The following is a 6,024-nucleotide window of genomic DNA, read 5'->3' as shown; positions in this document are numbered from 1 at the left end:
ATTTTTCCTCGTTAAAAATTACTACAAGCCCTCCCACTCACTACTGATAACGTCCAAATACACTCCTCAAAGAGAAAGTGTACACGGTCGTATGCAATATATTTACCCAACTATGAGTCGGGGTCGATCCCACAGGGAACAATATGCTAGGCGATTAAGAAAGTAAGGAACTTTCACCAACTACGCTAAAGCCAAACGATAAATGATATTTTGGGTTTTTGAGAAATTTATGACTAATGCGGAAATATAAACTAACCTAGAAAGCAAGTAAAATGATCAATGGCCACAAACATGGATACAAGGGAAATTACTCTCTAGTAACGATCCAATATATTTTACAATTTTACAACTAAGAGCGGGTTTATGTTAATAGATAATGATTTCTAAAATCTCATTGAAAGTCTTCCAACCAAATCAATGAATTTCACTCTAAGCTTTCTCAAGCCTTAGAGTGTGATGTTAAACACAATCAATTCAACCTCAAGTTAACTATCCTATCTCTAGCTCAAGTTATTAGATGAATTTAATGACCCAAATCCTTGCTATCAAACTCTTTTCCTAACTTTCACTTTCTTTCTCAAGCAAAGTAAAAGTACTTAGGCACAAATAATGTTTGCAACCATTAAGAGACATTTAAGCATGAAGAGTTAATAGAGAAACAATAAACCCACTTCATTAGAAATTAAAATCATTCAATACATAAGCAAAATGAGAGATTCATCCAAACCATATATATGAATATTTGCATAAACAAGATTCAAGTAATGGAATAGAAAGCTACACACTTAGATATACAATACAAAACAAGGAATTGAAGAAAGGATTAAGAAATATCTCATTGAAGTGCTTCCAATCTTCTCCTCCAATGGTGTAGAAAAACCCTAGCCTCCAAGAAAATGGCAAAAGATGAATAAAATTGCTCCCTTCTCTTCCTTTTGTAATTGCCTAATTTTTCCAAGTTCCAAAAATGACAAAATATGCCCCAAATTTCAGTTTTTGCAGTTCTGCCCGTTTTTTGCAGTTCTGTCCCGTTTTTGCAAAACTGTGCAGTTTTTGTCCAATTTGGCCTCTTTTTGACTTGGTTTCTTCCGATCACTTCTAAATCACATAAACCTATAAAATGGAAGTAAATGACATTAAATGCACTATTTTTTCAATCAAAACATAGCAACAATCTAAGATTAAAGAAGAAATAAGTTGGTAAAATACCAACTTATCAAACCCCCAAACTTAAACTATTGCTTGTCCTCAAGCAAATCAAATTATAATTTCCTTCAAAGGACTCCATTCAAAAGTGCACCAACATCATACCAAGTCAAAAAGGTCTACTTTAAGCACAAACACATGACTTTGATTGGTACCAACAATTAATCCAAAACATATGAATCACCAACTTCTTCTCAAAAACTTCATTTTCATTTCAAGTGCTCAAACACCAAGTTAATCAAAGTAGCAATCACGTCATGACTCTAAAGCTTCAAAATTTGCCTCATTATCACAAAACAACTTTCTTTTGTTCATTCATCTCAATTGGAAAATGGAACAAATTCACAACTTAAATTCTCATGTGCCCTCACAATCAAGAGAGAATCCCAAACTCACAAAATGCAATTTGAAACACAAATGGGATATCAAATGGAAAGAATTAACTCTCTTCTCTCACAAAGATGTTCAATTGCACAAGTAGTACCATAAGCTTGCCCTTCATGTATTTCTCCACTAATATAGACACACTTGGTTCAAAATCAATTAGGACTTAAAGGGTTGTAATGTAGGCTTTTGGTTAAGGTAGGGATATAATTTGGAAATAGTGACTCAAAAACCTCCCTAAGCACTACAATTTTCAACAATCAAAGTACACTTCCTTTGAAATTTTTCCACCCCTTTTTTCATTTTTCATTGCACCACTTAGTCTTCCCATTATTCACAACTCTTTATTCTTCCTTCATTTTTTTTTTATTTTTTTTTATTTTTTTTTATTTTTTTTTTCACCTCTTCGCCTTTAAAGTAACTCCCACATAACAACTTTTTCCAACCATCACCCCCAAACTTAGGCTTTTAGCCTATATTTGCACTTTCAACGCACTTAAGGAGGTAGGGTACCAAAAGATGGATCAATGAAGAACAAAAGGTTAAAGTTTGTAACATGGTTGCCAAAGAAAAGGTTACAGGCTCAAAAGGGGTTGACTAGGGAGAATATGCAAGGGTAGGATATTTAAGGCACAAAAGCGGTTCAAGGAAGGCCTAACATCATTTTTCAAACCAAGTGTAGTCTAGGATTTCACCTTGAAACTCATTCCGGGCAAGTTCTAGATCACAAATAATGCAACAGAACTCACAAATAAACCTCATCACACATGGCACATGAAAACTCAAGTAGAATATGTATCCAAGAACAAATTGAAACAAATGAACTCAAAAAGTCACTCATAGCCAAAAGAGACTAATTAGTGAAAGTAAGAGCCAAAAATTGAATCTAAAAGTCACAACAAGAACCCTTACTTCAATTATTTTTCTTTTTCAAAAATCAAGAATTCATATGCCAAGGTTTAAATATGTTGGTACCAAGTAAGCCAAAAGTTAGTCAAGGGGCAAAAAAAATCACACCCCAACACCATTTTTACTCCTAAACTACCTAACTAAGAATGGAAATAAAATAATTAAAGTGACTAATCCACAACATGCCAAAAGAACGACATTTTCAGAAATTTGAGCAAGTTCCATTTGTAAAAACGTCTATCCACAGCCACAACGACAGTCACAAAACAAGCCCGACAAGGGCACAAATAAAGCATAACCAAAATATAGAGCCCGTTTGGATTGGCTTACAGCTTAAAGCTGTTTGCAGCTTATAAGCTGAAAAAAATAAGTTGGGGTAGTCCAACTTATTTTTTTTGGCTTATAAGTTGTTTTCAGCTTATAAGCTGCTTTAGATAAACTAAGTCAAATTGGTCCAATTATTTTTTTGAGCTTATTTTAAGCATAAAATGACTTTAAGCTGGCCAGCCAAACACTCAAAAAAGCTGAAAACAGCTTATAAGCCAACTTATAAGCCAATCCAAACGGGCTCATAATGTGCTAGCTACCACATGTCACCCCCAACTACAAACATTGCAGTGTCCTCACTGCACATAATCAAAACAAAACATAAAATAGTAAGGAAAGATTTTTTTTTTTTTTTTTTTTTTTGTGTCTCTGTCACACTATGCGACCCGACCTGCGATTTCGCAGGTATGACCTGCGTTTCGCAGGTTATGCCACCATATATATATATATATATATATATATATATATATATATATATATATATATATATATATATATATTTTACTGGTTTTAGGGGCTGTCCGGATATCCAATATGCTCAAAATAACTCCAAAATGTCTGAAACTTTGCAGACTAGTCACAAACCATAAACTAAACTATTCTAAAAAAATAAAATTTCAAAAACGATTTAAAACTTTTAAAACGATGGGTTACCTCCCACCAAGCGCTTGATTTAACGTCGCGGCACGACGGTTACCTTTACCACTTTTCCTTCCATTTGGAAGATATGAATTTGCGCCCCAACTTTGAATCAAGATTCCGGTGATGCTCGTGAGGCGGTGGTAGGAAGTCACAGAGGCCAACTCTCAGGTGTCGCATTTTGCACTTCTTGGCCCTTAAGTGAGGCATGCCATTTTGTCTTCTTGGCATAGCAAACTTCAAAATGAAACGCTTTCTTCTTCATTTCCACAATTCTCCATAGGCTCGGTTAGTTCAACTTCCATATCATCAACCAAGCACAATGTTGAAAAATGGTTGGAATGTGGTCCAATGCGCTTCAATTTCAAATTTGCTTCATTTTTTACATCCTCACCCAAAAATGAACTAGAGTCTTCAAAAATTATTTCATGAACTTTTTTACGCAACTCTAGTATCATTTCTTCAAACTTGGCATCTTGCATTATTTTTGGATTGGTCGGTTGACAATTCATCATTAGCTCTTGAAAATCAATGTTGACCACTTTTTCATTGGAAACCAACTCAAAACTACAATCCATGGCCCTTTGATATTGAACATCACATGCCTCAATCTTTGCATTCAATTCGGTCTCCAATTTTTGGATAGTAATTTCAAGTAGCTCCACTTCTTGACTTTGCTCAACATGTATTTTTAAAAATTCTTCCATCATCCATGAAATGCCTTCACGGTGATTTCCATGGGCTTCAAGTTGTTGAGCTTGATTCATTAGCCAATCTTGGCTCAAAATTTCCATTTTGTCAAGGCTTTCTTCAAGTTGAGGGTCATTCAAAGCTTGTACAAATCCACCCTTGGAGACATTCATGTTTTGGCCCCTTTCTTGTCTACTTTCAACACCCTCAAGTTGTTGAGCATTATGAGTATGAACCAATGATTTCATTTGATCCTCCAAGATGTGAATGGCTTTGTCATTGCAATTAATTGCTTGCCTCAAGTCATCAAGTGGTTGCCTCAAGTCCTTAACCGCTAAGTCCTGTTTTTCAACTTTTTCAAGGATGGTCTCCAACATGAGCATTATCCTCTCATTTTGAGCATTTGAGGCTTCTTCCATTTCCATATCCCTACTATCATCAAAATCAAAACTAGAATAGTCATAGTGGGGGTTCGGGGAAGGGAAGGACAAATAAGCACAATTATTCCAATGACCATTTTGACCACCACACCTATCACAAATACTCCACTCATAGGTTTGGGATTGTGCGCACAATCCGCCCCCGGGAGAATTCAAACAGTTTTGCCATGAGTGTGGTCCTCCACAATAAAGACAAGGGTCATCAAAGTATGAACAACTACCAGTCGACCAATTATCATTATATGATGCCATTTTTTTTTTAAAACTGGACAGCTTTGCAGAAACAAAAACTGGACAGTTTCTGCAGAAGCAAAAACTGGACAGTTTTTCAGAACTGGACAGTTTCTGCAAAAAAAAAAAAACTGGACAGTTTTTTTTTTTTAGATAAAATAAAGCAATGAAAGTTTGAACCAAAGCAAGTTAGCTTAAATCCCAAACTAACTCAAATCCGCCAAATTGTTCCCCGGCAACGGCGCCATTTTTGATAACGTCCAAATACACTCCTCAAAGAGAAAGTGTACAAGGTCGTATGCAATATATTTACCCAACTATGAGTCGGGGTCGATCCCACAGGGAACAATATGCTAGGCGATTAAGAAAGTAAGGAACTTTCACCAACTACGCTAAAGCCAAACGATAAATGATATTTTGGGTTTTTGAGAAATTTATGACTAATGCGGAAATATAAACTAACCTAGAAAGCAAGTAAAATGATCAATGGCCACAAACATGGATACAAGGGAAATTACTCTCTAGTAACGATCCAATATATTTTACAATTTTACAACTAAGAGCGGGTTTATGTTAATAGATAGTGATTTCTAAAATCTCATTGAAAGTCTTCCAACCAAATCAATGAATTTCACTCTAAGCTTTCTCAAGCCTTAGAGTGTGATGTTAAACACAATCAATTCAACCTCAAGTTAACTATCCTATCTCTAGCTCAAGTTATTAGATGAATTTAATGACCCAAATCCTTGCTATCAAACTCTTTTCCTAATTTTCACTTTCTTTCTCAAGCAAAGTAAAAGTACTTAGGCACAAATAATGTTTGCAACCATTAAGAGACATTTAAGCATGAAGAGTTAATAGAGAAACAATAAACCCACTTCATTAGAAATTAAAATCATTCAATACATAAGCAAAATGAGAGATTCATCCAAACCATATATATGAATATTTGCATAAACAAGATTCAAGTAATGGAATAGAAAGCTACACACTTAGATATACAATACAAAACAAGGAATTGAAGAAAGGATTAAGAAATATCTCATTGAAGTGCTTCCAATCTTCTCCTCCAATGGTGTAGAAAAACCCTAGCCTCCAAGAAAATGGCAAAAGATGAATAAAATTGCTCCCTTCTCTTCCTTTTGTAATTGCCTAATTTTTCCAAGTTCCAAAAATGACAAAATATGCCCCAAATTTC

This window comes from Lycium barbarum, chromosome 11, assembly GCF_019175385.1.
Source record: "Lycium barbarum isolate Lr01 chromosome 11, ASM1917538v2, whole genome shotgun sequence".
Classification (NCBI taxonomy): domain Eukaryota; kingdom Viridiplantae; phylum Streptophyta; class Magnoliopsida; order Solanales; family Solanaceae; genus Lycium; species Lycium barbarum.
This window is presented reverse-complemented; position numbering follows the sequence as displayed.